This window comes from Phoenix dactylifera, chromosome 3 (genome assembly GCF_051530095.1).
Source record: "Phoenix dactylifera cultivar Ajwa chromosome 3, Ajwa_hap1_PhDact_Kaust_v1.1, whole genome shotgun sequence".
Lineage (NCBI taxonomy): Eukaryota > Viridiplantae > Streptophyta > Magnoliopsida > Arecales > Arecaceae > Phoenix > Phoenix dactylifera.
Window position 1 is genome coordinate 50836791 of NC_143192.1, and position 21974 is coordinate 50858764.

The 21974-nt window shown below is 39.8% G+C and overlaps 1 long non-coding RNA gene across 1 annotated transcript; it reads right to left on the reverse strand.

The window, feature by feature from the left end:
• Window positions 1-9312: 9312 nt before the first annotated feature.
• Window positions 9313-21144, reverse strand: LOC120105813 (uncharacterized). Its single transcript, XR_015976633.1, has 2 exons — window positions 19057-21144; window positions 9313-13011 (listed from the first exon to the last, which is right to left on the reverse strand). It is a non-coding gene; the product is annotated as an uncharacterized LOC120105813 (long non-coding RNA).
• Window positions 21145-21974: the final 830 nt, after the last annotated feature.

A 21974-nucleotide genomic window follows, 5' to 3' on the forward strand; every position in this document is an offset into this window, starting at 1 on the left:
GTTCATGCAGTTTTTTGAATTATAAATCGAGTTACCAATAAATATTCCAATTCTCTCATCATTTGTTTATGTCTAATGAGCTAAAATTTTAAAATTGATATCCAACCATATTTTAGAGAAGCAACCTAATGCACATCAGTCCAAAAGGAAGCTTCACCAATATTAATATAATTAAAATTTTTATTTGAAGCCACTGTCATGATGCCAAGCATCAGGTTAGCTTTCAACGTATCATGAATCATCCAAAATAAAGGTCGGACGACAAAATTATTAACAATTTATCAAAGATGAATCAATCCTGATAAACTTCCAAAAATTATGAAAACACCATTCTACAACTCATAATTTAAATGAGTTAGAAATCCAATAGAACTCTAAGAATCTGTTTTATTTTCTTTAGAAAATTTTTATAGAAAGCCTGTTAGCTTTAGGAGTCTCATCTATAAATAGACTATAGTTGTACTCTTTTGGCATCACGTAATTGTTAATAAAGCTTCAGAAAATTTTCCTCAATTTTTACCTTAGGGTAATCTTTACTTGCTGCAGTCCGCATGAGAGACGACTAATGTGAGACTAACTTCAAGCATTTCATGGAAAAATTCCGTAGGAGGTCAAAGACACTCCCAAAAGGTTGACATGAGACCATCATTTATCCCATCTTCAGAGTTGGCTTCAATGGATCTCATACACTCGTGCAGACTTATCTACCTTGCCTGCTTTATAGGTATAGCTTTTAGATTCCTCTGAGTTAAAGAGTTCGAATCCAGCCACATACTACAAGGGTGGAATAAGCGACAACGATGCAGGAGCTATTGATAGGTGTTTAGAAAGACGAGTTCTTGAGTGGTGGCATTAGTGCGCACCAGGAGATCTTGTCATCTAGCAATGGATTTGGCATGTAACTCTACTTTGGAGCACTTTTAAAGCGGAGGGTGTTGTTGTGTGCAAAGGTGGCATAACTGGGGTGGATAGGAAGTTGATCCTTGGAGTTTTCAAAAGGAAGGAGAGGATGGAGAGAAGGCAGCCGAGGAGGCTGATGAGATCCGAGCCTTCTCCTCCGCTCGCAATGTTGCCACCAACGTCCATGCTAGTCCCGAGTCCTGTCGGCCGGCATGCCTAGCCATGATTCTTTCAATCTCGATCGGCTCGAGGCAAAGTGCTTAAAAGTATCGATCGGCCCAGAAAGCTGAACTATAGATTGCCTAAAATTACCAACTAGCAACAACTATTGACTACGATTACCTAGGAGTATCTTATAATGTACCTAGGAGTATCTTATAATGTATTACATAGCAGCTGTGATTATAAAGGCTATATATCAATGTTTGTGATTATATATCCATATAGACACAGTGCATTCTATGTAGCATGCCGTGCCTTGTACCCCCAACACCTCTCCATTCTCCCACGTCCCCCATTGATTTCTCTAGGGTTGAGAACACCAGACCACGGTAAAGACCATTTAGTATTGGAAGATCAAACAAGATGAGCAATTCATATATCCATCCCTTAGAAGAAAAGGGCTAACCACCAAAACACAGATTATCCTACAAAACCCACTCCAACAATGATTTTCCAATATGAACTACCTCGAGCCCTTGAAGGAGAAACCTACGCTTCTAAATGTTATTGCCCATAGAGAGCAAGACTACCACATCAATCCTCGTTCATATTCACACCACCTCACATTCTAAACTTATTTGTTACTCAAAAATCAGAAAAAAAAAAAAAACTCATGGCGGTGATCACATGACACAGTCACCATTCAATTATCCCCTCATTACTTGCACCAATAAAATCAAAGACTAGCTATTGTGATTTATTTTGATAGACGCCATAGACTCAATCATATTTCCAAGATGTTATTCTTCATAATTTTTTAATTCAAATGCATAGTGTGGATATTCAAGTCGACCAAAAACAAAAGGACACCGATCCATCTAGATCAAAGCAGAACCTATAAAATTACAAATTAAGTGCTACTCCTCTGTAGTATCATATACTTAATGTCCAAAGTACCTCGCCTAAATATACTAAGGGAAACCATCGCATGATAATCTAAATTAATTTACCCATTAAACGTGATCTCATTACAGGAACACTCAGACAATTATTTAAGGCCCAAATCTATTTTGACCAACCAAAATCAAACTCTACAATAACACTTCTTTAAGAAATGGTAATAATTGCTTCATCAACAATGATCTTAAACCACAATTCATTTCGAAAGGACACAAGTATATTAACAAGGAGAAACATAAAGACCATGGAAGTGCATCACAAACACATTTCTGAGATCTGAAAAACCTAGTTGAAAACTCCATTATTATCCTCCCTAAAATAGGGCCTTAGAGAAAACAAATGAAATATTCCTATACTTTTCCACTCAGACACAATATAACGACACTATGAAGAAGTGTAACATTACAATTTCCACTTGTGATATATATAATCACATCACACGTTTTTATCCAAGACTCCTCTTCCTCAACAAACAGAAGCTGCATCTTCTAATTTTGAACAATAGTCCACACAACTGCATTTTCAATTCCGATACCCAACACCCATAATCACTATAGGCTTCTCTCCTGATCAAAGAGACAGGATTCCATACTGATCAAAGAGAGAAGAATATCAGACCCCAACATAGACCCTGCATCTGCATCTAGGAAAGAAACTTCTAACTCATCCTATGGCAGCCATCTTATGCCACCAAGAGTTCAAGTTCCTAGGCCCTCTAAGACCAAAAGAATCTTAATTCTTGTCCTAGAAGAAAACTTCGTTCTCACGAGCAAAATCTGAACATAATAAGACTGATGCATCCAGCATCACGTTTCTGAACACCCCAACTCCTCAGCGACCACATAAGCTCTAACAACTTGTAATCTTCCAATTCCGATTATATCATGACACCTCAAAACTTAACCCTATTAACAGTTTACTTCCCTCCTTACATGCCATTCAAGACATAATTTATTTTTGGGATATGCTAGACAGCTAGGAATGACACCTAACCTACGCCTTGTACCAGCCACAACATGGTTTTTCCTATTGCAACAACAATTCCCAAACTTCTCGTACTTCCCACAATTACCCTCCAAACTATATATTCCCCTCCACATCCGACCATGAAATGTCTATATCATGCTTAAATACAATCATCAAAGTCAGACTATGCATGAATTGTCTTCTACTAAATTACACATTTGAAAAGTTGCAATCTTACTAAACTTGTCTAAAAGCATCGTAAGACATGAAATTGGATGGAGATGCTTAGGATTGTTCATAATAACGTTGCTTTATTTAGTCTTTATTTGATGGAAACTTGAATAAAGCTCTTCTGTAAAGATTAACAAATGATAGGATTTCTCCAATTTTAATGAACCAGTGTTATCTTGATATATATAGGTAGAGATACTTGTATTGAATTGCCTTATAGTATCAAACAGACAATTGGAAGTTCTTTGCCTCGTCTGACTTAGAGAAGGTAATACCAGCTTCAGTAACCTTTTCCTGAACTGACTATAGCATTTGTGTCCCTTCTAAGTGGGGGACTACTTCAACAAAAATGCAACCTACCTCCTCAAACTCTATTAAATGCATTATTAAATGAATTATTCCAAATATGGCATAACCTTTGATCACAAAAAAAATACTGTTTTTATTCTTTTAACACCTTGATTTCACTAATTTTAATGCAAAAACATTTTTAGGACTATTACTCTCACTGAACATGTTATAATCCCATTTCTTCTCTATTATTTGACAGGAACAAAATCTTGGTTCTTTATTCTTCAAGTCATCTATTACTTCTCCACTAAGGTTTTAATATGGAAGTGCAAAGAATTAGGTAAATTACATTCCAAAAAAGATCATCTATTTTAACCAAGGTATTCATCTCTGATATGTTCAATTTTATAATTAGTATATTCTCTTAATGTGACTGACGTGGTCCAAACCTGATTCATTCCTACATAAACTGATATCGCTGCATTAATTCTTGGTTTGGTACCAAAAGCCAATCTATGTCAGCCACATCTTCCAATTGTTGTATGGTCCCCTTGGACCTTGAACTTTAAGTGCTCATAATGCCGATAACATTTGAAACAATCTCTCTTATAATAGTATCCTCTTTATAATAAGCAACAGAATATGATGTAAGCATATGACTGATGAAAGCATGCCTATTGTTATATTAGCAATAAATCTACACTGCTATGGAATGTAGGCATACATCTAGTTTTCTATTTTAATATTATTTTAACAATTTCTTTGGCTAATATCTGTTAATACGTCACTGCATAGCAAAGCATATATACTAATCTAGATGGTACGTCTAGTTTTCTATTTTAATATTATTTTAACAACTTCTTTGGCTAATATCTGTTAATATGCCATTGCATAGCAAAGCAAATACACTAATCTAGATGGTACATTTAGAGTCTACATTGGTTCTACATAGTGGGCACTGAAAGATCCTTGCAGACCAATGTTTGATATCTGAATGCGTACATCCAAAATCTAATGGAGAACAAAGCTTCATACTCTATCTTGAAAAATAAATAATTTGCATAATATAATCTCATTTAATATAGCAGGTTAACATATTCTGAATATTCTAACAAAGATTGGAGGAGAAGGAGCAACCTATGGGGCAAATCAGACCCCTACAGTGAATGGGTAAGAGTTAGGTACAAATATAGTGCTGCTTACATATGGTATGGTTGGTGAAAAATGCTAATAAGTCAGCTCGTTGTGTATGTTGCATGCATATGTGCCATACATGAACAAAAATTTGTATGTATCCATGTCTACATATGATAGAAAAGCCCAGCATAGTTGGACATCGGTGCATAGCATGATCTGTTGTGCCGGTACCAGGCCCTGGACCTGTTATCCGATGGCACAGGTCGATACGGGCCTGTGCCATGCCGGGCCGGGCGTATACCGACACAATAGAGGAGGTGGAGGAGAGGGCGAATGGGAGAGAGGAAAAGAGAGAGAAAAGGGGGAGAAAGGGAGGGAGAGAGGAGGGCTGGTGGAAGCCGGCGGAGGTCAACGACCCGAGCAGGAGGCGGAAGAAGGCTCCGTGGTCGGGTCCCCTATTTCGTTCGAAACAGGGATTCGACAGCTTTTTTTAATTTCGCAATTTTTAAGTGAAGTTGGCAAGAGCTTGCCAACTTCACTTAAAATCGCAAAATTAAAAAAACATTCGGACGCGATTTGCCGACTTCACTTAAAAATCGTGAAATTAAAAAAGTGGTCAGCCCCGGTTTCGAACGAAACAGGGGACCCAGCCACGGAGCTCGGAGGAGCACGCGGCTCACCAACCCTTCGCCGGCCGGCCTCTATCTCCCTCTCTTCTTTTCTCTCCCTCTCCCTCTCCCTCCCTCCCACTCTCGCTCTCTCTTTTCCTCTTTCCTTCTCCTTCTCCCCCTGTGGCAACGGGTTTCCTTTCCATTGTCGGAACTGTCTCGGTCCACTATCGGGACGGTTCGGTACGATCGGAACTGCCTGGTTCTGGACGGTTCCGCCGACCCTGGTGCATAGACAACATATCACCTCTAGTATAAAGACACTTTTATTTTAGTAAATACACTCACCTTCACATTCACTCTCCAATAAATGAAGGATAAAAAATAGCAAGAAAGAAAGAAGAAAGAGAAAAAGAGAGCACTAAATACAACATCACGGCCATTACCCACCTGGAAGACCAAAAGAACAAGAAAAAGAAAAAGAAGAAAGAGAAGACCAGACATTCTTGAGAAAGGAAACCAGGCACTGATGTAGAATTTGGAGGATGCAATGAATGGAAAAGATCCCTCCTCTTCTCTCCTCCGATGACTTCCTCCCCATCTAATAATGGTTGCAAGTCAGTTGTCTGTAGAACAATAGACCTTCCAGAACTACCTCACCCTCTTGCTAGACAATAAATCATGCAAAGAAGAGAAGAAGAACAAACCCCTCCCAACCCACCCATCATCGTCACCTCAATTTATGCACATGTACATACACACAAGGAAAAGAAGAAGGAGAATAAGAAGATGGTGAAGAAGAAGAAGAAGAAGAAAGAGAAGAGTTTTATGTAAGTGGGTTCACTGCCAAATCCTACTATGACTTGAATTGACCCCTAGTGAGCTTGCACTGCCAACTCAGAACAAATAAATCAGACCAACAACAACACTTCTTAGATCAGGATCGGCTCAGGAGTCAGTAGCACATGAATTTTTTTGGACTGAGTTGTTAATTTGTCCCTATATTCCTTGGACACTAGGGAAGGTGGACCTTCAATTGCAAATCTCATATATTTATTTTAAGTTGACCAAACATCTTTTTAGTTTCACAAAAGAGTAATTTGATCCACATCATTTACACACATATACTCATATGCTCCCATGTATAAGATTTAGGAATAATTCCACGAGATCCAGAGATATTACAGTTGAACTTCCATGCGGAAATAAACAAAATTAATTCTAGTGAAGAGCTCCAGTCATGTTCATTAGTCGAGGAATGGATTAGACAGAGTGATGCTTTTTTGCCCATTTTCTATCAAAAGCAGGTAATCATTGCTCTATCCACCTTGGGTACCACATAATGAAAAATAGGCAGAACATTTTAATCATAAGTTACATTGTAAATATTTCTTTGTGTTAGGAGTATGAGAGAGGATTATGGTATAGTCAAGATGGACAAAGTAGTTCCAAACGTAGTGAGCTAAGTAACCAACCCACACACAGGTAACATTCATGTTTGCACCTCTTCTTTGTTAATAGTATTTTAGAATTAGCAACTAATGTTAGAAAGAAAGCAGAGCAATGATATCATTCCACTCAACTGGCACAAGGAACAATATTTGTTCTCAGTTGCCATATGATAACGTTACTATCACTAGAAGATGAAGCAGGTCCATCCCATTATTTGGAATTCTAAGAACAGAAAGAACCCCATTTGTATGATCACATAGCATATGACAGCAAAGTACTATAAATTTCAGATCTATCACATTTACCTACTAAATCATAATATAACAAGAATAAGAAAAGAACATTAGATAATCTACCATGAAAAGTCCAAATTCTTGAGCAAATAGCAAAAGCCTTTTTTTCTTTTGAGAAGTAATCATCTAGCATATCATACCAATTTAAAAAAATGTAGTATAGAACAGTTCAAAATGGCATCATATTCATACATAACTAAAACTATTTTAGATTCTCTCAAACCACCACAATCATAGCTAGAAAGGGAGGACCTCTCTTTTAATCAAGAACAAAAAAAAGGAGTCTGGAGAAGAGATTGCAGAGAATGGGAAGGAAGATCTCTCGAAGCAATGAGGACTTTTTCATTGTAATGAAAATAAGAAACTAAATCCTAGAGAGATAAGGGGGCTGGGTTTGTGGGGAGATGGAAGTGAGAGGTGATGAAGAAACCCAAAAGAAAAATGGTTACTGGTTCAGTACAGTTTTTATGTGGGCTTAGCAGGAAAGAAACAGCTCTTTCAGGCAAGATGTCAGAATGGCACATGTCAAACACTAGTATAACATTTTATTTGATTTAAAACTCTGGCTCGATAGCCTATCCCAATTTGTATTGGGCATATGTGACTAGCTACAGTCATGAAGAGTGTTCTTTGTATGGATCAGCTACTTGAATCACCTGAATATTTATCTATTTTCTTAGAATAGTAAAATGACCAAGTGAAGCTAGTTTATGGGCGAATAGATGTTTGATGATGTATTGATGTGGCTCAACCTTTTGCACCTTTGTGATCCATGTTTAATTTATGTCAATAAGATTCAATAAAAACAAAGTGCTAAACACAAGAAGAACAATGTTATCTGATACCCAGTGTCATGATTTGAATATCAATAACTAGACATGGTTACCCAAGCATTACCTGCAGTTCAACTATGAATTCAAAACAAGGGCTGTTACATAATTTGAATGAGAAACCAGTAAAATGGACCTCAACCATGTGACCAATAATAAAAATCCAAGATTGAATATTATCTCGACCTTAGAATTAAAAGGGTTGTTGTATTGTTGCTTGGTGTTGATCATAAAACCAAGACCAAACAATGGTGCTGATTTCAAAAGATCAAAATGCATGCATATATGGACATGTGCAAACATACACACATGATCATAGAAGATAGAAGCCCCTAAGTTGTTCTTGATATTCATCAGCAAAGTATTTGTGATTAGTGTATATATTCATCAGCAAAGTATTTGTGATTAGTGTATATATTCATCAGCAAAGTATTTGTGATTAGTGTATAACTTATACAACCATATCAGAGATAATTGTTGGCATAAAACAAGAAGTACGATCAACTATGCAGTTACTTTTACCCATCCAAATAATGGTATATTTGTCTAAAACTTGTAATGAGACATCTCTAAATCATTTAGGGGCATGCAAAATAACCTTTTCTTATCCAGCTTCATAGAAAACTTATAGCTTAGGGGTTGGTGAAAAAACTGATTGTCCATTCATGAAGCTATATAACTAATCTAGCTACAATTTATACTTTAAAAGTGAAGTCGGTGAGTGTTGCCAACTTTATGTGAAGATGTTTAGGTAATTTAATATTCAGTAGGAATTTATTAATAACTTTTTTCAAAACATTCTAGACAAAGTGAAGTCCGCAAAATCTGCCGACTTCATCTTAAACTGGTGAGTTAGGAATTTGTAAACAATTTGTGTTTCAATCAAGGATCTATGAATAAACTCTTCTTTAAAAAATAGAAAAAATGTATAAGCTTTTGTTGAAGTTTTTCCAATGAATCTGCAAGCTTTGCAAGCTTCACATGAAGCTTCTTGAAGAAGACATATAGGTAATTAAAGATTCTCTCACCAAGAAATTTCACGGTTCAATAGGGAACTTGAAGAATGTCGGATGAACATTAATTAATTAGTACGAACTACGAACAGTATGCAACAAGTGGAAGCTAATTAGATGAAAAGATACCAGAAATTTGGAGTTAGATGTAGAGACATTAAAAGACAATGCCAAGGTTTGCCGTCTCAATATCAAACCCCGTGTACCGGCATCATCCTATTACAATGTCCGTATGCCCGATATAGAGGATGGTTCGGTGTACCACATACCGGTACGGTACGGTGCCGTCGGTACGCACTGGTACCGACCAATACGGCAAACTTTGGATAGTACTGCATCCTGCGATGAATATGAACCCAAGGTTCAAATAATCTTTCTCTAGTCATAAGCATCATGTGATGAAAGACTAGAGGAGCCTCTAGTCACTAAACCATAACCAATCAAAAGGAGCCATAAATGCAAAAGCAAGTATAAAAAGACTAGCCAATTTTCATTTATGGTTTCTGTAGAAAAGGAGCCTCTGAACCTGTTTTATCAAATTGTACAAATAATGGCCAGGTCCATTTTAACCATGCTTAGAAGATTGTACTGCTCAATAAGAGAATCACAAAAATAGTAAAGATGTAAAGGATGAGAAAACAGGGGAAACAAATCATATACCTATCAACTTCTACCTCTACTGCCAATAAGAAGCCATATGTAACATAAGCAAATTATTGTTTCAGAAGAGGGGGCAGACTTCCGCACAGGTATCATCATCCTCATGGAACTGATGCTTCCAAAAGTTTCTGGAGAAAATGGCCTTGACATATAAATTCATAAACTGTCAATAAGAGAATAAAGTGCAACATTTGATGAATAAAACAGACAATAGAACGGTAGGAAAAGAAATGTCATACAGAGTTGTGTAGGAGGAAAGGCTTATCTCATTCCATTAACCAGAAATCTTATGCAGTCTCCAACAGGCTGCAGCGGTAGCCAGCAGAACAATGGACCTTCCAACTTGCAAAGCATACAATCTTTACATTTTATTTCCATGTTTTCCCAACAAATCGGCAAACAATATTACAAAATATAGGGATAAGTATAAATTATACATTTGAAAGAATAGAAAGTTCATATTTTTGTTCAAAAAAGCCATGAAGAATATGTAGCAAATAATTAGAAATAAGTATTGCAAATAATTAATTTGTAATAATTCTAGTCGATAAACAATAGTAATAAATTTATAAGGAAACATTATTTCATGGATAGTTGTAGTGGAAAATTGAATTCAAAAAAATTGTATAGAAATTTATGCATTAGCTACTGATAGATCACCTGACAGCAATAGAGAGTATTACCAGGCCTTTGAAGCATAAAAGTTTACAAGTGAAACAATATCACCAGCTATGCAAAGATTAGTAGGAAGATCAAGAAAATAAAAGCAGATAAAAGCAGCAGAATAAATTTGACTGGATAACTCTAAACGAGATTAAGGACATCATCAAAAGAAAGTCCAAGCAGATTGCCCTATTTAATACCAACCCTAGAGAAATTTCTACCAGGGAATCTGCAACTCCTACACAAGGGAAGCTCGCAGAAAGGAACTTGAAGTTGCCACCAACCCTAGTCAACCCCTAAGCAAGCCACTTTGTCTTTTTCCATAATATTACTTGAAAAAAAGAAGGTAAAATAGAGAATTATGGAAGGAAAAAGGAACCCATGCAAGACAAAAACCCTTGTTACCTGGAAAAAATAAGTGAAGTAAAGAAGAAGAGTCAGGAAAACTAAGAAAATGATGTTGGAACAGGAGTATATTCAAAACAGAAATCAAAAATCAAAAAAAGGGGAAGAGGAAGAGGAGGCTGAAATTTACCACTTCATCCGGCATTATGTTAGTTCGGAACACTCTGCAACTAAATCAAGCCAGCTGCAAATAGGTTGCCTGCCAAACAGAACCAAGCGTTGCCGCTCGAACCAGTTTTCCACTTCACACTGTAGCAAAACCCTCATTCAGGAATCATTGCAGCCTCTTCATATAAGCCTAAAAGCAATGCCACTTTCCCAGTTTGGGGAAAAAAGATGAAGAACAAAAGCAACAGAGATGAACAAAAAGGACAAAGTAAGGGAGAGAGAAGCACGAACAGCATGACCATTATCCAATGGAAGACGAAGAACCAGGGGTGTAATTGAGCAGAGATTGTTTGAGCTTGGATCTTATCTAGCAGGGTTTGAAAGTAGTTTCGAGCTCGAACCCTAAGATCAAGCTTCATTTGTTTACCATTATTTCGAGCTTAATTTTGAGCTAGGTCAATTTTTGGCTCCACTTTTAAATTATTTCAATCCCGTTTTTCTGGTTCAAGTTTAACTTGTTGGTCAACAGATCAAAATATTGCCCCTCCTCTTCTCCTCGGGTGATGACCTCGCCAACTAACATTGACTACAGATCGGTAGCCTGCTGAGTAGAAGACCTTCCAGGAAATAGGAGCCATGGACCATCATCCATGTTGGACTTCCACTAATTTTAAATGATATGACAGATTATTTCTGAATAATCTCCTATGACAAATATAAGCTCTTTTAATGAAATTAAATGTAGAAAATGATGAAATGGTACATGAAACTTCTATACCAAACATGTAGCTTTCTTCACCTTGTAAGTATTTCGTCAAGGGGCATAATATATTCTAGACTTGCAGCTGATGGAAACAGCTAGTCCAGAATATAACACAAAAACTAGAAAACCCATTTGGCATGTAAAGAATAAGAAGTGTTCATAGTTAGCTTTGATGTTTAACCAACATATAGTCTGATACTGAAAAAGCACGACGTTATACTTCTGGGATAATACACTGCCACAGCAAGTTTGATTTATAAGGATGTACCAAATGGCTAACTTTACCTTGTAACGAGAAGGAAGACTTCGCATAAGTTTTACACAGAGGCAAAGTCCAATAACAGACAACAGAAGTACAGTTCAGATTAATAGAAGATAGGTAGTTGCCTAACATAACTTTGCTTGTCATTAACTTCAGCTGAATCTTCTGCGACCACTTTCAGTTCTTCCACTGAATATGGGTGTTCTGGGTCATTTATATCTCTGACATGATTTAAGAATATTAAGGAATCCAAGCATTTCTCATAGAAATTGAAGAATATACAAAGTTGGATCAACAGCACAACTGACAGAAAGCTTCATGGACAGAGTCAATATAACCCGAAAGGTGATACCAATATGAGAGAAAAGAAAAGCAGTTCTGGACAACCAATTGTTATGCACTGATGAGATGGACATAATAGACGAGGCAACATTTTGCTGATGGCACAGAACCTGGATTACTGAATACTTTCCTGCATTAATCAGCCTGAACAAATATTATCTTCATGTCTCATCACAATCAAGATTTCTATGTACATTAACTGTTGAAAGGCTAAAAATTAAGCTAAAGCCACATGGCTCTCATAATCATAATTCTATCTTTTCTTCATTCCGAATTTGACATGTTAAAATAGAATTTTTTTTCAGAAAATTTCGCAGAGGATTTAAAAAGCATCTATAACAAAAGGAAAAAAATCATCAAAAACCATTGTTTCAAAAAAAAAAATAATAAATTGTTATCCTAAAAACCATGCACAATCACAAAACCATCACTGTTTGCAGGACATCCAAGTGTATTCCAAGTGTTATCTACTATCCTTTATTAGTATATCTCACTAACTAGACTCCCGAAATTGCGCAGACAACAGTAAAGGGAGATTACTGTACAGCAGAATTAGCCCATAGGACCCTGGTCTTACCTGGTCAAAACAGCTCCCAAAAGGACCAGTCTATGAGCCTAGCAGGTTAAAATGATGATCTGGTTAAACTGGTCCACCAAACCCTTCGCAACAGGTACCTTGCTTCGAGACTCAGATGCGCAGAACCATTCATTTTTCTAGTCAGCTGCTTACCCCATATCATATTGCTCATAACGGAAAAAAGAATCTTTCTGCAACAAGAAAATCTTTTGTCATATTGATCACGGATCCTGATACATGCCAAGATTTTATACTTAATGACTCGAGTAACCAGCACCGACAGGCTTGCCAAACATGAGGATGAAGTTACAGTAATCGGTACCCACTGCAAGCTCTGAGTCCACAATTTCTTCAATTACATCGGGAATCACATAGGCAAGCGGGCCACCTTGTAGTTCAAAGTGCAACATCAACATTTTTGCCACCGGCATGTAACAACAGAAAACACTCAAATCCAATTCAAACAATTAAAATGAAGGGTTCATGTTCGCTGACTAATAGTGTAGCTATGGGTCCTAGAACCAGAATAATTTTGTCTATATGGATCTTTGGTCTCATCTTGTATCAGATACTGCAGGAAGCATGGTTTTTGCATGAAATATAACGAGATAAGTAACTTCTTATCTCCTGAAGATTAATATGGTTTGGAAATATCACCTTCTATTTCAGTCATACAAATGCTTTTTTCGGGCCCTGATGTGGTCCACAAGTAACCTCATCCTTGCATTTTAGGCCATCTAGGCCATCCTCCCAAAGGCATATCAGGCAGGGTATTCCATTAATGCACTTAACTGATCCATCATAAACACCCATATTCCAAGTCTAACATGGTTGACAACATATTACCCTGGTGAATACTCTGGAATTGGATTTACCATTTATGTCTGAATATATGTCTATAGATTGTAAGCATTGTTATAATTCAACCTTGAGACTATGATTTCCCATAACAAGCTCTGAAACAACACTCCAAAATCTTAAAAACCTGATATGATGTGATAGACAAGGTGGTGCGGACACCAGTGCCAGGTCAGCCGATCGCCGCAGGATCCAGCCAGCTCAGCGGGTTCCAGCCGATTCAGCCAGCCTGATTTTATTTTAGATTGATTTATTTTATGTTGATTGGGTTTATTTGCATATTGCCATTTGGGTTTATTTGCATATTGTCATTTTAGGAGCTTTTTGGAATTATTTTATTTGTAGGGGTTATTTGTTATTTTGTGACCCTATATATATGGGTCCATCCTGATGTTTAGGGTTTAATGAATGATGATGAATGAAAATTAGCCTCCTTGTCTTCTTCTTCCCCTTCTCTTTTTCCCCTCTTCTTCTTCCCCTCCTCTTCTTCCCCCTTTCCTCTTCTTCCTGCAGTTGTCCTTGCAGTTGTCCTGCATCAGCTTTGGTATCAGAGCCTCGGCTTTGCCCCTGTTGCCAAAGCCCCGATCCAGTTTATTGGAGCAACAAAACATCTTGACCTGTCAGACTTCCTGCCATCCGATAAAGGGTTCCGATCCTTTCTTCTTTCGAAGCAGAACTCCCGCACCCTGCTTCCGTGTGTGCGAGTCCTCCCTCTCGAGTCTCACCAGAGGAGAAAGAAAAAAAAAAAAAAAAAAAAGGAAATCCTTTCTTCCCTCTCTCGGTTCTCGCACAAGAAACAGGGGCAAACCCCTTCGCCAGGTCTACCCACCCGTCGTCACATCCGCGCCTACCGCCGCCACCAGTCCCCGCCACCGTCGGACGTCCTCGCCCTCGCCGCCGCCACCGCCCAGTGAGGGCCCGAGCCCGCCGTCGGAGGAGCCATATCCCCACGGAAACGTCGCTGCCCGGGTTCCCGTGCCTGTCGACACCACCAGTGGCTACTGTTTTCAACCGCCCTTCATCTGCCGCCGCAACTCCTTCCCTGCAGTCGTTGCCGCGAAGTCCGGCCGCCGCCACAGGGCAAGTAAACCGCCCCTCAACTCAAGGCGGAACCCAAACCCAGTAGGGTTGAAAAAAAAAAAAAAAAAAAAGCATCGGGCGTGAAACGGGTTAGCGGAGCGAGTTGTGCCCGTTAACCCGAACACTACCGGATCTCTGTTATTAAAAAAAAAAAAAAAAAAAAAAAAAAAAAAAAAAAAAACAGAGAGAGCAAAAAAAAAAAAAAAAAAAAAAAAAACTATTCACCTTTCTTCCCCGAGAACTCCACCGCAGCGCCGCCTCCCCGCCGACGAACACCGCCGCCGAGCATCCCACCCGAGCTCCTCCGCCCGTGCCGCTCCGCCTTCGCCGCCTCCGCCCGTGCCGCTCCGCCTTCACCGCCTCCGCCCGTGCCGCCTCCTGCCGCCGCCGAGATCCGCCATCGCCTGAGCCCCATCTTCTCCCTCCCCACCGAGCCGCGCCGCCTTGCCGTCGCCGTCCCCGCCGCTCCCGCAACCGCTCGATTGCCACCACCGCTGCCTCCTTCCCCTCCTTGCTTCACCGCTGCCCCCTCTGATCGCACGCCGCAAAACCACCGCCTCCACCACCACTTCACCGCCTTCCCTCCCCCACTCACCCCACTCCCTCCCTCTTTTATTTCATCATGGGATGTTGAAACCCTCTTCACCACCACCTCAGGCTCATTTCCCCCCCCCCCTCCTCTTCCTTCACGAGCCGATTCCACGCACCCTACCACCCTCCTTCCTCATCGGGCCCAAACCACCCGCACACCCCTCTCAAAGCCCACCCTCACTCCGGCCCGCCCACCCTGCTTTCTCTGCTGCGGGCCCCTAACCCGCAGGCCTTTTGGGCCCAATTTCAACAGGCCCTTTCTTGCGCAAGCCCACCAACCAGAATTGATCAGGCCCATAAGTTGCAGAGATCAGACCCACCGAGTTGCTGTGCTCAGACCCGATTTGCGCTATTTGCATCTGATCGTCGCCCCAACCCAGGTCAGGTTTCTTCCTTACTGCAAATTTTATTTGTTTGTCTAAATTTAGAATTAATTAACTCTTATGTGCTCTATTGATATTGCTTCCTAAAATTCAACACATCCACTCCAAACAACCCCAAAACCCTAGTAGTGGCCTGTCTTTGTTATTAATTGTAGGGCTACCTAATCTTTGGAAGTTCTTTGAGGCTCTGTGCAATCCTGCAACACACTGAAAACTAGTACTATTTGACTGCAACTTCTTATCTGAATTTATTACGTAATTCAAAGCCAATTTCAATTGCTTGAGTTAGCTTCCGATTATATTGAGCATCTACTTTGCAATTGTGAATTCATTTCATGCATTAGGTCTACTTAGGAACCTTTATAGTTGGTCGGCTAATACATTTTGTCATTCATTTTATGCATCTACGTAGTGGTCGTGTCGCAGCTCATCCTGAGTCCTAATTAGGAATGGATTCCAAAATCGAAGCCCTATTAAAAGCTATCCAAGACACTAATGCTCAAGTCCAAAAAACTAATGCCCAAGTCCAAAAAACTCATGCTCAAGTCCAAAATACCAATGCCCAAGTCCAAGCAAACAACTTTGATAATAGGCATGTTCCAGGTCACCATTATGCCTACCCTCGCCTTAGAGGACCAGGTCCCTTTCCTAATATGAATAGAGGTTACCGACATAACGTAGAACCCAGAGCTCTTCGTGACCCTGATGAAGACGTAATGAGAGGCATTAGGGTGGAAGCCCCCACTTTTGACGGTCGTCTTGACCCGAAAGTCTTCTCCGATTGGTTACACGAAATGGACCACTTCTTTGAGTGGTACAATCTGTCTGAGAACAAAAAAGTTCGATTCGCTAGAATGAAACTCCTTGGTCGAGCTAAGCTGTTTTGGCAAAACACTGAACAACTATTAGCTAGGAGACATCAACATGAAATAACTGATTGGGTAGAGATGAAAGAGAGACTTAAAGAAAAATACCTGCCCCTTAACTACCAAGACGATCTCCTAAACCGATGGAACACTAAGTCCACATTTGTAAGGCGCCCTGACACACGGAGCACTCCCACCGGCCTTAATTCCTTAGGGTCCAAACCTTCTGTAGGGTCCACTACTCATAGGCCCCCTCCTATTGCCCATGTCACAGGCCGAGACACTAATGGCAAGGGAATGCTTGGTGAGCCTCCCAAACCACATTCCAAAATTCGGTGTTACAAATGCCAAAGTTTTGGTCACGTTACCTCCCAATGTGCGAACAAATTTTTCGTTATTGCTCAGCAAGAGCAGGGAGGTGACATAGATGACTTAGAGGAGCAAATCTATGAACCAAACCTCGATGACATTCAGGACATTGAGGAAGAGTGTGATGACAAACCTGAAACCCTAGGATGCACCCACACTCCACCTAGCTCGCTTGCACAGTCAGATAACGAGTCTGACCAGTCTACCATGAGTGTAGTTGGATATGCCCTCGCACAACCCATCGAAATTGATATTAGGATTTCTGAGCCTGCATATGCATTTACACAACACATTCATAAGTTGTATCAGGAAATCCATAAGGGCATTCATGCATGTACTGCTCAGTATAAGATGCAAGCTGATTTCCGTGCTAAAGAATTTCAAACTTGGGGTTACGTAATGATCCATCTTAAGGAATTGCAGTCTCTTAGTATTGGACCATTCAGGGTGTTGCACAAGGATGGCACTGACGCCTATGCCATTGACTTTCCATTTGATTTCGGTCATAGCCTTACTATTAATATTAAAGATTTGGTTGCAATCCCTGATGACTCTTTTGCTGCACACTCTCCTGCGCCTGATGTTTATCCTATTATTGATTCCATGCCATCTTCGTTTCCTTTTACCCCCCATCGAGCACAAAAAGAGTATATTGATTCTATTTTAGCCGAGCAAATAGTTTTTACCAGTGATGGAGGCATCCAACATTTCCTGGTTCGTTGGCGAGGACGACCAAGGTCCGGCTACACTTGGATCCAGCGCGAGGAGATACCGCCGATTGACCCGGACTTGTTGGAGTACTACCGGGGCTTTACCGAGCCGCTTTCGTCGAGGTCGACTTCTTTCCACCCGAGGAGAGTTGGTGCGGACACCAGTGCCAGGTCAGCCGGTCGCCACAGAATCCAGCCAGCTCAGCGGGTTCCAGCCGATTCAGCCAGCCTGATTTTATTTTAGATTGATTTATTTTATGTTGATTGGGTTTATTTGCATATTGTCATTTGGGTTTATTTGCATATTGTTATTTTAGGAGCTTTTTGGAATTATTTTATTTGTAGGGGTTATTTGTTATTTTGTGACCCTATATATATGGGTCCATCCTGATGTTTAGGGTTTAATGAATGATGATGAATGAAAATTAGCCTCCTTGTCTTCTTCTTCCCCTTCTCTTTTTCCCCTCTTCTTCTTCCCCTCCTCTTCTTCCCCCTTTCCTCTTCTTCCTGCAGTTGTCCTGCATCACAAGGGTACGCAAATCAAAATTACCATCAGAATGTACAAAAGGAAGACTTCTGTCACATGAGGCGCAATGGACTTTTTTCTGAAGGTCTGAAAATAAGCTGTCTTAGAGAATGAGTGGACCAAGTCAGAGATCAACTTTTCTCGATGACTGTCTTTAAGTCAAACCTCAAATCATATCTTAAATGTCACCCTCATCCTCATGTTTCTCTCTCCAAAAACTTTGTATGTTCTCCACAAGCTACATTGCACATCTCTTATGTTAATTGCTCCAAATATTCATGTCAATATTTAATGGGAAATCAAACAGCAAAAGTTTTAAACAATCATATGGCAGATATAAAAAAAAGGCAAAATATTGGCAACTGAAAAAAGTTAACAAGCGACATTTAGAGGAAAACTTGTGACACTCTCTCCCATCTCATGCAAATGGCATAAGATCACTTAGTAAGATTTTCAAATGATCTTAAAAAGAATATATATCACCAATGGATACACTAAAAGCACTTATATGTAATCCAGAGGATCTTTGTCCTGTTCTCGTTACAAGAACCCAACAAAAAGTCAAGATGCAAAGGAGGAACTCTAGGCCTATAGGTTCCTGAGTCTTTAAGCTAACTCGATTGTCAATGAGAAAGAGAAAAAGTTTGATATCTGCAACAACCTAGGATCTCACCTAAATATGCTCGGCTGAAGCAGGGTTTGGTTGAGGTTGATGGTGGGTTGAGGTTTTATAAATTTGAGTGGGCCATGGGCACAAAAATTCCAGCTTGACCTCAGGTTGACCTTCAACCCAAACTGAACTGACCCAACCAATAGCACAGCGTATCTTATCTATGCAGCACTATACACCTCAAAAAGTAATCATGGATTATATTATCTAATTTAACCATAGCCAACAAGCTCTAACCTGGACACGACGGATGGATTTATTAAAATCATTCAGCATTTAGCCTTATCAAGTTACAAGCAAAAGTCCACTTTTTTGACTGAGATCTTGAGAATTATTTGGGAAAAAATGTCAGATGATTCAAGGGAAGCAAGGAACTTTACCAGCTCTAGAGAAATTTTTATGTGCCTCCTGCAGTGGTGTAGAGAAACCATCTCCAGTTGGTAACGATAGCTTCATATGGCAATTCAGAATTTCCCTTCGAGGTTTGAAGGATAGCAGAGTTTCCAAGTTCTCACTTGTCATAATGTTAGTTAAAAGGAAAAAAATAAAGAATGACGAAGGAGAACGGAACAAAGTGGAGAAGACCAAAACTCTTGTTATTGTGAAGGAAGTAACTCAAATAGTTCCCATGAATGTTACCAAAAACCCTTATGCCAAGCAACAGAACCCCTAGTTTTCAACAGACAAAATAGAAATTTGAGGATTTGGGTTTTTGAAACCCTAGTTTGCTATGAAGTATGAATTCTTCGGCTGCTTGGTACCAATCATGGTAAAGAAATTCAAGAAACTCTAAAAAAACAGTCTTTGAAAAAAAAAAGCTCAGGAATTAGAAAACAGGGAAGGGGAAGATGAAGAGGGAGGCTCAGATTCACCATTCGCTCTGCAACTAATGAATCAAAACGGCTGCAATCGGTTGCCTGCAGAAGAACAGCAGCAGACCATCCAAGATTGCCTTGCCGTCAAGAACTAGTTGTTTTCCACTCGAAACATAGAAAAACCCTCGTCCAGTATCATCACAGCCTCCTCATGTAGAACCCAAAAGCAGTTCCGCTCTCCCAATTTGGGAAACAAAGAAGAAGAAAAGCAAGAAAGAAGAAACAGAAAAAGATAACAAGAAGCAACATCGCGGCCCTTATCCACCTGGAAGACCAAGAACAAGTGGAAGGAGAAGAAGAAAGAGAAGACCAAACAATCTTGAGAAGGAAAACAAGAACCCGACCTAGGGAAAAGATCCCACCGGGTCTTCTTGTCCTCCCCCATCTAACAATGGCTGCAGCTCGGTTGTCTACGGAATCGCAGACCTTCCATAGCTGCCTCGCCCGATCGCAAGAGAAGAAGAAGAAGACGGCATGCAAAGAAACGGAGAAGAAGAACAATCCCTTCGCGAGCCACCGATAATTATGGCCTTAACATACGCAAGGAAAAGAAAAAGAGGAGGAGGAGACGGATGAGGAGGAGAGGGCGAAGAAGAAGAAGAAGAGAGACGGAGAGAGGAGGAGGAGGAGTGGTAGATTGCTCGCCTCCTCTCTCGACGAGAAAGAAGAAACATAAAAGAAGAAAGAGAGAAAGATAACAAGAAGCAACATCGCGGCCCTTATCCACCTGGAAGACCAAGAACAAGTGGAAGGAGAAGAAGAAAGAGAAGACCAAACAATCTTGAGAAGGAAAACAAGAACCCGACCTAGGGAAAAGATCCCACCGTGTCTTCTTGTCCTCCCCCATCTAACAACGGCTGCAGCTCGGTTGTCTACGGAATCGCAGACCTTCCATAGCTGCCTCGCCCGATCGCAAGAGAAGAAGAAGAAGACGGCATGCAAAGAAACGGAGAAGAAGAACAATTTCTTCGCGAGCCACCGATACTTATGGCCTTAACATACGCAAGGAAAAGAAAAAGAGGAGGAGGAGACGAATGAGGAGGAGAGGGCGCAGAAGAAGAAGAAGAAGAAGAGAGATAGAGAGAGGAGGAGGAGGAGTGGTAGATTGCTCGCCTCCCCTCTCTAGGAGAAAGAAAGCACGAAGAGAGAGGGAGGGAGGCGTCCAAGAAGTCTGGTTTATGCAAGGGAAAGGGCCTTATATTTACATTTATATGCACGCCAGCTAAAGGGAGCCGTTAAATACTTGCTTCCGTCTTAAGCGATGGGTGAATACAATTTGAATATTTAAATCAGTGGATTCACTGCCAAATTTCTCCGTGACTTGTTTTTGTTGGCCCCGGTTATTTAAATTCCTAAGGGGTGAGTAACATGAACTTTTTTTTTTCCCCTCAAACTATGTTATTAACTTATCTCTATATTTTCCTTGAATATTAGACAAAAGAAATATCAATTGTAAATCTATGCATTTGTTCTAAGTTGATGGAGAACATCTTTTAGTTTCTGTTAACCCCTTTTCTGGTACGAGAGATCAACAAATTAATCGGTAGATATGCCACCATTTTTTTACGGAAAATGATAGAGAAATCATGAGTTCTATCATTTTGAATCTTCAAAGACTGTTACTATTAGAATGATGCCCACCCGAGAAGATAACAGTATTAAAAAAAGTAAACTACAAAGTAAGCTACGAGAAATTTAAAATAAAAATAAATTTACTAAAAAAAAGATAAAAGTTCTGTGTATTTTAATTTTTGGAAAAGTCTTCTCAACTATTATAATCTTACATTTATATATGACTCTATGAATTGCTCGGACAAATAGCTCATTTTTATTCTCACATATGTCCCTATCAGTTCATACCATGTTCGTCATCTCTATCACTTATGATGGTTAGTATCTCTCCCGTTATCTAGGTGTGATTCCCTACTTTAGGCTTTTCTTGCTGTAAAAATCTTGTTCTAGACCGATAACTCATCGTGCAATTTGTAGCCTAACAATCTCTTTGGAGACTATCCTACATTCCAACACTAGGTCTACACTCGGCCTCCACCTCGAAATTTTTTTCATGCTTGGCCTGCATCTTAGGACTCTAGCTTTGTCTCCACTTAATATTGGGTCTATGCTAGGTATGTGCCGGAGCACTCAATCTATACACAATCTGTCGTTCAATATCGGGTCTATGCTTAGTCTGTATTTTGGTGTTCAATCCATTCTTGATCTATCATCTGGTACTTGGTCTGCACTTGGTATACACTTTTCTGTACTTGGCCTATCCTTTGGGCTACATCTTTAACACTTGGTCCATTTTTTATACCATGGACAAGGCCCCCAATTATTTGGTTGTTTTATCCTCCCACAAAGTCACCATTTCTTGGCCCAGCTTTGATGACATTGTAGGGCATATAATTAACCAGTCTATGGAT